General features: G+C 37.1%; 1 pseudogene across 1 annotated transcript in view; it reads left to right on the forward strand.

Moving 5' to 3' along the window:
* Positions 1 to 3,750, forward strand: part of LOC149104296 (uncharacterized) — a 4,499-nt pseudogene extending 749 nt beyond the window's left edge. Inside the window, exons 1-2 of the transcript XR_016201630.1 lie at positions 1 to 2,807; positions 2,896 to 3,750. The exon at positions 1 to 2,807 is cut by the window's left edge and continues 749 nt beyond it. The product of XR_016201630.1 is annotated as an uncharacterized LOC149104296 (transcript). The remainder of the gene's footprint in view (positions 2,808 to 2,895) is intronic.
* The last annotated feature ends 2,322 nt before the right edge of the window (positions 3,751 to 6,072 follow it).

Genomic DNA, 6,072 nt, shown 5'->3' on the forward strand with positions numbered 1-6,072 from the left:
GAGTTATTTGAATGTTTTGATCCAGGTACCAACAAACAACACAGTCAGTATGATCTATTTCAGGATATGAATATTTTACCAAGGAATAATGATGATGAAGAACTTATACAAAATCGCCTACATGATAGTGATTATCGACAGCTTGTTCGCTCACTAAACAAAAGACAGAAAGAATTCTTTTACCATGTTTTACACTCTATTAAAACTAATGATGACCCACTCAGATTATTCTTAAGTGGAGGTGCTGGAGTTGGTAAAAGTACTGTCACTAGTGCTCTCTATGAAGCACTCACAAGATATTTAAATAGTGTCCCAGGTGAAAATCCAGATGAAGCAAAAGTACTGAAAGTTGCTCCCACGGGCAAAGCAGCATTTAACATCAAGGGAAACACACTTCACTCTGCTTTTAAAATACCTGCCAACAGGGGATTTCAATACTGCACACTTGATACAGATAGACTTAATACAATATGAGCACAGTTAAGAAAACTGAAAGTTATATTTATTGATGAGATTTCAATGGTAGGCAATGGAATGTTCAACTTTCTTAACTTACGACTGCAGCAAATAATGGGAAACAAGTCACCATTTGGAAATCTGAGCTTGATAACAGTTGGAGACTTATTCCAATTAAAACCAGTATTTGATAAATGGATCTTTGAAAATACTAATGATTCTTACAGTGCTTTAGCAACCAACATTTGGAAGGAGTATTTTACCTTGTTTGAACTCAGGGAAATCATGAGACAAAAAGATGACAAGGACTTTGCAGAACTATTAAACAGACTTAGAGAAGGAAAACATAACCAAAATGATATTAAGGTCCTTAAAGAAAGAATTGTAAAAATTAAACCTGGTGAGAAAAATTATCCCATCAATAAAACACATCTATACTCAACAAATGCACAAGTAAATGATCACAACAATGCAATGTATCAAACTGCACATACTCAAAAAGCTCAAATTAAATGTATTGACATAGTTGTTGGAGATATGTCTGATGACCTAAAAAACAAAGTCAAAGAAAAAATTCCAGATGATCACACTAAAACTATGGGCTTATTTAATGTTGTGGGAGCAAAATATGACTTGACAACAAATGTCAATGTAACTGATGGTATGACAAATGGTGCTGAGTGTGTCATAGAGAAGATAGACTACAGAGTTAAAGACTCCACTAGGCCAAGTATCATCTGGGTATCTTTCCCAGAAGCTAGCATAGGTCAAAACCATCGCAATGAATTTGCACATTTATTTAACAAAAATGTGGATAGAACCTGGACACCAATTTTAGAGATAACTAGACAATTCAAGATTTCAAAGCGACATCAATGCCAGATACTTCGTAGACAATATCCTTTACGGCCAGCAGCAGCTAAGACTATCCATCATTGCCAAGGTGACACACTTAATGAAGCAGTACTTGATTTACCATCATCAACCAGAGAGCACATGCATTATGTTGCTTTAAGTAGAGTAAAAAATTGTTCAACACTACATATAATCAACCTAAATGAAAAAAAAATCTGTGTTAGTCAAAAAGTTCAAGAAGAAATGTCCAGACTTAGACAGCAATGTTTACTCCCTTCTATACCACTTTCATACAACCAGTCTTCTAGAATGAAACTACTGTTTCATAATGTTCGATCTCTTCATCTTCATTTTGATGATGTTGCATGTGACTACAATGTTCAAGCAGCTGAGGTTAATATCTTTGTTGAAACACGTTTATGCCCTTCTGATTGCAATACAACCTATGAAATGGCTAATTTCAAACTTTTTAGAAATGACTTTAACCCAGATAGTAATGTCAGAAGTAGTTATGGAATGGCTATGTATATTAAATCCAATATAGATTGTGTAACTACACCATTCAGATCTAACTTTAACAATATAGAACTAACTGTATGTGTACTTAATGATCCAGTTCCAAACTTACATATAGTAGGCATCTATAGGTCAAAAAGCAAAGCTAACCAACAAAAATTAATTGAAACTATAAATCATCTCCTTGATACAATAATTCCTGATGCAGATACACCTACTGTGATACTAGGTGACTTCAATGTTAATTTGTTGGAAGTTTCATCAGAACAAAGGGCATTAACAAAATGCTTATTACAACAAAGAACCTACAAACAACTGATAAGTCAGTTTACTACAGATTATCATACACAAATTGACCATATCTATACCAATATACCAAATCATGTGCTAACTGCCGGTGTTCTCGAGTCCTATTATAGTGATCACAAGCCAATATTTGTTTGCTTAGTATAAAATCAGTATTTGTTACACTATGAAGATGAAAGTATCCATATTTAAAAATATGTAAAACCAACATCACATATTATTTGCATCTCATTTACCATTATTGTATTGCTTACTCCAGGAGTGCCACCCACCAAGACAACAAAAATCCGACTTTTCACCGGTTGTAAAGCAATTTTCAGTGACCCTACAGGATGACTATTCTGGCCATCAATCAACAAAAATAAGGATAGCTCAGATAATTTTTAAAAGAAAATTGCCTTTACTACACAAAAAAATCTAAAAATAATTTGCAGCAACCTTAAGATAAAATTCCCTGACTTTTAACTGATTTTGAACATGGATTTAGAAACTTCCTGACTTCTCCCTGACCTTGAATAAGATATAATTTTCCCTGACTTTTTGCTGACCATGCCAACCCTGTTACTCAGTCAGTGGTGAACTAGTTTACAAAAAATTTTCCTTCTGGACCACTGGTGTGGTACCAGTCCCTTACAGGTACCCATCAGCACACCGGCGCCATCATCTGCGTTCAGGTAAGACTCGGAAAGGACTTTTACATTTTAACTGTTATTATTCATTTCATTCATTCATATCAATAAATCAACACCCCTATCTTTACAGGTGCACCAGTGTACACCATTTGAAGTCAATACTGCCCCAGTCATAACCATCACATTGCAGCAAAGGATGACAATAAGATCAATGAGGAACAAACAAAAGAACTTGCCAAACTAAGATATCACATCCCATCGAAGCAATCAACTATGAACTCATGTGATGTCAGTTTTAGTGGACCAACAATGAAAAGACCACGTTGTACAAACTATGTGCTTGATGCTGTCAACGACACATCTATTCCATTTGGCAAATGAACATTTCCACTCAACAACAACTTCTTTAGGGAAGACATCACCACAAAATGGTGCTACTGATATCTCCACCAGAAAACAAACTCAAAGTCTGCAGACCGATTATTTAAAAGCAACAACCATAGCCACTAAAATAGAAAAATAGGGCTGAGTATTGACATTATTTATAACAAGTGGACTTGTGTTTTTCAAACCGAACTGGACAAAATTAACCACAGAAGTCAATTTGTCTGGAGGAATTTACCATAAAGTACACAATCATGTGTACATGTAGTTGTTAATAAGCAGTTGTGAAGGTGACAAACTTAATGAAGTTGGTATTAAATAACAATGAAAGATCAAATATAATATTTATTTCAAAATATAACAAATCAAACTTAACATGAACATTATCAATATATGTTCACTGAAACCGCGAGAAAATAACCTATTTCAATATGTGGAACAACACAACTTATCATGAACATTACTTAACGTATCCAGTAGCTAACTTATTCAAAATGTGAGAAAACAACTTATAACATCAAACTTAACATGAACGTTGTCGAGTAAACCAATTAGTTCAATGGTTCAGTGTAAATAAAACACATGCAGTTCTACTTGCCAACTAGTTTATTAGTTGATTGTATTAAGTTCAGACACAGTTCCACTTGAAGAATCGTACGTAACATGAACATTGTCAAACAGAAGTAGTTTCGTTGCCACTTCACTCTCATTTAATTGACAAAGATCATCTCCAATGACTTTCTGTAACACATCTTCAAACAATTTCAACGTTATACGCCTTCCCTCATCAGTATCGACGAGGACTCTTGCACAAAACCCGATTGAACACCTCAATGATTTCATTGTATGTCCACATCTATCACAATGCACTACTGAACTGGAACTTACTTGAATAATTTTCTTCTTACAATTTAAACACTTAAGAAATCTCTCTACTTTCTCGATAGAAAAAATTTCGACATCGCTAGTAACTGACTCAACCACAATACTTTGCTGCTCACCTCCAGCTAAATCAGGACTGATGTTGACAGTCGCCGTTTCATCTGTGATCGAGGAAACAGTGGTGCGAAATGAAGTAGATAGCTTCTTTTTCCCTGACCATATACGTACTAGCACATTGCTTAGACAATAACAGTTTCCCTCTTTTATTGTGTCTATCATCGCTTCCCAAATATCCAAGACAATACTACCACTTGCATCTGCAAAGACAGCCTCCGCTAGTTTCAGTTTCCTTTCTCCCACGATAACTGGGTCTTTAACGGTCATAACTTTGCCTTTCACGGTAACCAAGTTCCACTCATCACTTTCGTTTAAAACTTGTTAAATCGTCATCGGATCTGGAGTAGCCAATCGCACATCTTCAAATTGGAAGGAATACTCCGTGCTATCTGGAAAGGAAACCTTTGTCATATCGTTTATGATTAACTTCTTCCTGTCGGGAGTACAAGTCAAGCATGACACTTTGATCGGTCTTCGACTCTTCTCGCTCTCCAAGAGGAGTGACCTTTTAGGTGGAGAGTACAATAACACCTCACGATTGCCACTTGCTGTTTGCAAAGTCATAGAAGCGTAATCTAAAGTATTCTTACGATTACGCTTCAACGGCGAAAGATTTTGTACGTAGCCAATTAGACTTTCCTGTTCAGTAGAGCGAGGCTCAATCTTCGACTTGGGAGGTTCAGCACACGCGGCAGTGCACTGTTCAACATCGTTCTTGGAAGGCCCAGTGCTAGGAACAGACATTTGAACATCTATATTTGTAACCTCTGCATCCTTCTTACCATGCTGAGCACCCTTCTTCGAGGACTGAGTATTCTTCCCCTCCATATTCTTCCTTCTCGATGAAGAAACTCTCGAAGCCATATTTGCGAAATTTGAAAACGACAACACGCTCCTTTGCTAAACTGTCCTGATTGGTTAACAAAAATAATACAAACCACGCCCCCCTTACCCCTCCCCATTCTCCTCCCCAAGATCTCGTATGAAAATAATTTAGTGTGGTCCACTGCGCAAAAAAAAAACAGTTCTTCTTCACGTAGCCTGCCTACTGACGCTTTTTAAGCAATTTGAGGGCTCTGAGAGCAGCAAAGCCGCGATAAACAGCGCCAAAGCCGCGTAATTGCTTTAAAATATTGCTTATTAAAGCCAATAAACTGCATAGCCTGTTGTTGACAGAAGGAACCTAATCTGATCTAATTCATGATCAATAACAGGACAGACGCACGACAAACTGACTTCAAAAGAAATTTAATTATTTTCAAAACCCATTCAAACGTAATCTATCCACGACTTATTCATCGTCTCCTTTGATTAAATTTTTTAGCCACTTCTTTTCTCTGGGACAGCCGAAAAATACGGCCAGCGACATTACAAGAAACCCAAACAAATTGACTCAGTCGAAATAGACTTTTTCTACGTTTCTTTTAGTGTTTGATATTGAAATAGTAACTTTCCACCACGAAAACTCGAGACGTACAGTTAAAGAACTGTCAGACTACTTTATCTTTGTTGTGAGCATTTCTGCTATCATATTATAATAACTTATCAAAGCCACATTTGACCATGTAAGAATCAAAAGATCTTTAGTTTCGGTGAATGTAAATGCCATGGCCGTAAAATTTCGAAATTAAAGGATTGTCTCGAAACGTAGTTCGAATGGAAAAACTGAAAGTATGTGTGCTTACCATTTCCATCAAGCACTTTTGCTTGCCATCGGGCTGGCAAGACTGCTGGTAGTCTGTTTTTCTCTCGAAATTCAGTAGGGGTTACTAGGCGAGACGCTTTGGCTAAAGGGGAATGGGACGAGACATCCCCAATCGGCCATACCGCCCTTGTCCCGCCCTCTTCCCTACACAGCCAACGCCATACTGCCCTTGTCCCGCCTTCTTCCCTACTCGGCCACCGCCATACCGCCCTTTTGCGT

This window comes from Orbicella faveolata, unplaced genomic scaffold (assembly GCF_042242905.1).
Source record: "Orbicella faveolata isolate gen_17 unplaced genomic scaffold, um_ofav_v1 contig_34, whole genome shotgun sequence".
Taxonomy (NCBI): domain Eukaryota; kingdom Metazoa; phylum Cnidaria; class Anthozoa; order Scleractinia; family Merulinidae; genus Orbicella; species Orbicella faveolata.